Raw genomic sequence first — 6,732 nt, forward strand, 5'->3', positions numbered from 1 at the left:
AGATTGGATAAAACGATGGGACCCATCCATATGTTGTTTACAAGAGACCCATTTTGAACCTAAAGATACACCCAGACTGAAAGTGAAGGGATGGAGAAGCATCTTTCATGCCAATGTGCCTCAGAAGAAGGCCAGGGTAGCGATTCTCATATCAGATACATTAGATTTTAAACTAAAGACTGTAGTCAGAGATACAGAAGGACACTACATAATTCTTAAAGGGACTATCCACCAAGAGGATCTAACAGTTTTAAATATCTACACCCCCAATATGGGAGAAGCCAATTACATAAGAAAATTATTAATCAAGATAAAGAGTCATATTGATATGAATACATTAATAGTAGGAGATCTCAACACACCTCTCAGTAATAGACCGATCATTGAAGCAGAAAATCAATAAAGAAACAAGAGCATTGAATGCATCATTGGACCAGATGGACCTCATAGACATATACAGAACATTCCACCCTAAAACAACAGAATACTCATTCTTCTCAAGCGCACATGGAACCTTCTCCAGAATAGACCACATACTGGGTCACAAATCAGGACTCAACCAATACCAAAAGACTGACATTATTCCCTGCATATTCTCAAATCACAATGCTTTGAAACTGGAGCTCAATCACAAGGAAAAGTTCAGAAGGAACTCAAACACCTGGAAGCTAAAGACCACCTTGCTTAAGAATGCTTGGATCAACCAGGAGATCAAAGAAGAACTTAAACAATTCAAGGAAACCAATGAGAATGAAGACACTTTGGTCCAAAACCTATGGGATACAGCAAAGGCAGTCCTAAGGGGGAAATATATAGCCATACAAGGCTCCCTCAAAAACATTGAAAAATCCAGAATACACCAGCTGTCTCTACACCTTAAAGAGCTGGAGAACCAACAACAAATCAAACCAACCCTGCACATAAGAAGGCAAATAATCAAGATTAGAGCAGAGATCAATGAGGTAGAAACCAGCGATACAGTAGAATGTATCAATGAAACTAGAAGCTGGTTTTTTGAAAGAATCAATAAGATCGATAAACCATTGGCCACACTAATCCAAAAGGAAAGAGAGAAAGCCCAAATTAATAAAATTATGAATAAAAATGGAGAGATCACAACTAACACCAAGGAAGTAGAAACAATCCTCAGAAGTTATTATCGATAATTATATGCTAATAAGCTAAGCAACCTAGATGAAATGGGTGTATTCCTGGAAAACTATAAACTCCCAAAATTGAACCAGGAAGCAATTGACCACCTGAATAGACCTATATCTAGTAACGAGATTGAAGCAGTGATCAAAAACCTCCCCAAAAACAAGAGCCCAGGACGGGATGGATTCCCTGGGGAATTCTACCAAACTATCAAAGAAGAAATAACACCAATTCTCCTGAAGCTGTTTCAAAAAATTGAAGCAGAAGGAAAACTTCCAGACTCTTTTTATGAAGCCAGCATTACCCTGATCCCCAAACCAGGCAAAGACCCCACGAAAAAGGAGAATTTCAGACCAATATCACTGATGAATATGGATGCTAAGATTCTCAAAAAGATCCTAGCAAACAGGATCCAGCAGCACATTAAAAAGGTTATACACAGTGACCAGGTGGGATTCATCCCTGGGTTGCAAGGATGGTTCAACATTCACAAATCAATCAAACTGATAGAACACATCAATAAGAGAAGAGAGAAGAACCACATGGTCCTCTCAATGGATGCAGAAAAAGCATTTGACAAAATCCAGCATCCGTTCCTGATGAAAACGCTTCAAAGTATAGGGATAGAGGGAACATTCCTGAACTTCATAAAATCTATCTATGAAAGACCCACAGCAAATATCATCCTCAATGGGAAAAAGCTTGCACCCTTCCCGTTGAGATCAGGAACAGGACAAGGATGCCCACTCTCACCACTCTTGTTCAACATAGTATTAGAAGTCCTAGCAATGGCAATCAGACAACAAAGAGAAATAAAAGGTATCCATATTGGCAAGGAAGAAGTCAAACTCTCTCTCTTTGCAGATGGCATGATTCTTTATATGGAAAACCCCAAAGACTCCACCCCCAAACTATTAGAACTCATACAGCAGTTCAGTAACGTGGCAGGATACAAAGTCAATGTACAGAAATCAGTGGCTTTCTTATACACTAACAATGAAAATACAGAAAGGAAAATTAGAGAATTGATTCCATTTACTATAGCACCAAGAACCATAAGATACCTGGGAATAAACCTAACCAAAAAGGTAAAGGATCTGTACCCAAGGAACTACAGAACACTCATGAAAGAAATTGAAGAAGACACAAAAAGATGGAAGAACTTTCCATACTCTTGGATCAGAAGAATAAATATTGTTAAAATGTCTATACTGCCTAGAGCAATCTATACTTTTAATGCCATTCTGATCAAAATTCCACCGATATTTTTCAAAGAGCTGGAGCAAATAATCCTCAAATTTGTATGGAATCAGAAGAGACCCCGAATCGCTAAAGAAATGTTGGAAAACAAAAACAAAACTGGCGGCATCACGTTATCTGATTTCAACCTTTACTACAAAGCTGTGATCACCAAGACAGCATGGTACTGGCATAAAAACAGACACAAAGACCAGTGGAACCGAGTGGAGAGCCCAGATATGGACCTTCAACTCTATGGTCAAATAATCTTTGACAAAACAGGAAAAAATATACAATGGAAAAAAGACATTCTCTTCAATAAATGGTGCTGGGAAAACTGGACAACTATATGTAGAAGAATGAAACTCAACCATTCTCTTACACCATACCCAAAGATAAACTCGAAATGGATAAAAGACCTAAACGTGAAACAGGTATCCATCAGAATCCTAGAGGAGAACATAGGCAGTAACCTCTTCGATATCAGCTACAGCAACTTCTTTCAAGATATGTCTCCAAAGGCCAAGGAAACAAAAGCATAAATGAACTTTTGGGACTTCATCAAGATCAAAATCTTCTGCAGAGCAAAGGAAACAGTCAACCAAACAAAGAGGCAACCCATAGAATGGGAGAAGATATTTGCAAATGACAGTACAGACAAAACGTTGATATCCAGGATCTATGAAGAACTCCTCAAACTCAACACACACAAAACAGATAATCATATCAAAAAATGGGCAGAAGATATGAACAGACACTTCTCCAATGAATACCTACAAATGGCTACCAGACACATGAAAAAATGTTCATCATCACGACCCAATTCAAATTAAAACCACACTGAGATACAACCTTACACTAGTTAGAATGGCCACAATTAGCAAGACAGGAAACAACGTGTGTTGGAGAGGATGTGGAGAAAGGGGAACCCTCTTACACTGTTGGTGGGAATGCAAGTTGGTGCAGCCACTTTGGAGAACAGTGTGGAGATTCCTCAAGAAACTAAAAACAGAGATTTCCTATGACCCTGCAATTGCACTACTGGGTATTTACCCCAAAGATACAGATGTAGTGAAAAGAAGGGCCATCTGTACCCCAATGTTTATAGCAGCAATGGCTACGGTCGCCAAACTGTGGAAAGAACTAAGATGCCCTTCAGCAGACGAATGGATAAGGAAGATGTGGTCCATATACACGATGGAGTATTATGCCTCTATCAGAAAGGATGAATACCCAACATTTGTAGCAACATGGACAGGACTAGAAGAGATTATGCTGAGTGAAATAAGTCAAGCAGAGAGAGTCAAGTATCATATGGTTTCACTTATTTGTGGAGCATAACAAATAACATGGATGACATGGGGAGGTGTATAGGAGAAGGGAGTTGAAGGAAATTTGAAGGGAAGATGAACCATGAGAGACTATGGGCTCTGAAAAACAATCTGAGGGTTTTGAAGGGGCGGGGGATGGGAGGTTGGGGGAACCAGGTGGTGGGTAATAGGGTGGGCACGTATTGCATGGAGCACTGGGTGTGGTGCAAAAACAAAGAATACTGTTACGCTGAAAAGAAATTTAAAAAAAAAGAAAAGAAAAAAGAGTGTTTCTCATTTCATTTATTGTGCTCTTTTTTTCTACTATGTTTTTCCTTATCTCTGTTTTAAGGTTCTCATTCATGTCTTCTAATTTTTTCTCAAGTCTAGTGAGTATCCTTATGATCATTGCTTTAAATTCTCTATCAGGCATATTATTTATAACTGTTTGGCTTAGGTTTATACCTGTGGCCTTGTCCTGTTCTTTCATTTGGGAAAAATCCCTCTGACTTCTTATTTTGTCTACATTTCTGTGTCTTCTTCTGTATGTTAGAATTGTGAACTACATCTCCTGGTCTTGAAGGTAAAGGCCTTTAAGAGACATCCTGGAGTGCCCTGGGATGCAGTGTCTCCTGTTCACTAGAACCTGACACTTCAGGAGATTATTCTTTGTGTGTTGTTTATGCCCTTCTGTTGTGTCTGAGTTACTTTTCCTTTCAGTGTAGTCATGCTCAGTGACTATCTGCCTGTTGTGGGCTGTGCTTGCTCTCTGGTGTTAATTGGATCCATTCAGGCCAGCTCTGAGATGATGTGCCCACCATCAAACTTGGAAGCAGGGTGGCAGTTAGTAAAATTTGCACTGGGATACTAGTCCAATGCCAGATCCTTTCAAACAATGCTTTGACTTGGAGCTGTACACGAGTGTAGCCTAGGGTTCAGTACTGGGTAGGGTGCATGAGGATGACTTGGTGTGGTGAGGTAAGGTGCACAGATATGTGTGGTGCATGCTGGTAGGCCTGTACCCAGTGGCTGGACATGGTGCATACATGACTTTAACAAAATTTGCCATGAGCCCAGGGCCCAGGCTAATAGGTTTGGAATGGGCAATTCCTCAGAAGAACTTGTGGGCCTGATGCACTGCTAGGAGGTTAGGTAACAAGTGTCTGTGCAGCTCTGCCCCCTAATTATGTCTCTTTTTATCCTGTGCGCAGAGGAGGAAATTTGCACCTGTCAGCCCTCATATTTGGAGAAGTCCTTCAACAGGCTCAGAAATCTGTAGGAACAGATCTCTCTCCCATTTTCCCCGAGCATTGTGTAAACTATTATTTTTATGCTTCTTCTCCACACAGACTTCTGTCTCTTTAAGGGCAGCAATTCAGCACTCACTACCCTCCCAGCTTGCCCTGTGCTGAGTCAGATGACTTTTAAAGCTTCAGGTTCCAATTCCCTGGTGTTATAAACTCATACAATTCATCCTCTCTGGTTTTTTTTTAAGATTTTATTTATTTGACAGAGAGATCTCAGGTAGGCAGAGAGGCAGGTGGAGGGGGGCAGGGGATGCAGGCTCCCCGCTGAGCAGAGAGCCTGATGTGGGGCTTGATCTCAGGACCCTGAGATCACGACCTGAGCCGAAGGCAGAGGCTTAACCCACTGAGCCACCCAGGTGACCCTCATCCCCTCTGTTTTTTAAAGCCAAACACTATGGGGATTAGTCTTCCCCATCTGAGCTCCTTGGTGTGAAGGCCTATTTCTCTGCCCTCTCTTCACATGTATCTCCCTCCTACCTGTGGGCAGCCTCCCTCTACCTTTCTGATCTTCCTAATTTTTTAGATGCAGCTTCTTTTTATTTAGTTGTGGAGTTTGTTCTTCCAGTCTTTGGCTCAGTCTCATTTATTGACTTGGATATAGATGATATCTAGTTGAAAACATGGGACAGGTTGAGCTCAGGGTCCTCTAAATCCACCATCTTCCCAAGTTCCCCCTGAAGTCCCTTTGAATGTATTGGGTTATAATTTAAGATATGTTTTCCAATTTATTTACCACTACCAAAAAATATTTCCTTCTGGTTAAAATGTGTTTTCATAGGACATTTTTGTTTATACTCAAGAACACCTTATGACATTTTATCATTGCTTATAATGAGTATTCTCTCTCTATATATATATTTTTTCAGTGAATTCAAGCTATTATTGACAGTTAATGCTAAGACTTAGAAGTTTTGTGTTATCTATAAGAGTGCATTTCTTTGAAATGTCTTCCTTTTGTCTACCTTCCCTAACTTATTTCAATATGGCCCTAATATAATAGTAATTCTGACATTTGTTTAGGCAACTTTGCCTTTAAAAGTTAAAATAAGGGGCACGTGGGTGACTCAGTTCGTTAAGCATCTGCCTTCTGCTCAGGTCATGATCCCAGGGTCCTGGAATCAAGTCCAACATCAGGCTCTCTGCTCAATGGGAGCCTGCTTTTCCCTCTCTTCCCAGCTCGTGCTCTCTCTCTCGTTATCTCTTTTGCTATTTCTCTCTCTCTCTCTCTCTCAAATAAATACAATCTTTTAAAAAAAAAGTTGAAAGAATAAGACTAATTTATCATGCTATTTTTTCAGGGTGGTAGTGGTGGGAATTACTCCTGATAAATTACATGCCTTATTCTCAGTGTTAGGTCCCTGTGTTTCCTAAAGTACAATTTTAACATCAGTACTTTTTCTTAATTAATAAATTTGCTGAATGACCAACTTATAGTAACATGCCACAATATCTCTTTTACCTGAAGTGACTTTGTGGTACAGATAAAATGTCCTGTTTGTCTTTAGCTCCAGTACAGAATGTGAAAAAGAATCAATGGATGCATAAAAATGACATCAAGGTGACTAGGATTGTTCCATTATATCCTTAGATGCATTGGTTTATAAAAGTAATAATGCTATCAATGTATTGACAGGTTCAAGAATTTAACCAAATATTTATCTGCAAACCTATGATATGCCAACTAATCCAGATTAACAAGAGAGAGAAGGTCCTTGTTTTCA

This window comes from Meles meles, chromosome X (assembly GCF_922984935.1).
Source record: "Meles meles chromosome X, mMelMel3.1 paternal haplotype, whole genome shotgun sequence".
In the NCBI taxonomy this organism is placed as follows: Eukaryota; Metazoa; Chordata; class Mammalia; order Carnivora; family Mustelidae; genus Meles; species Meles meles.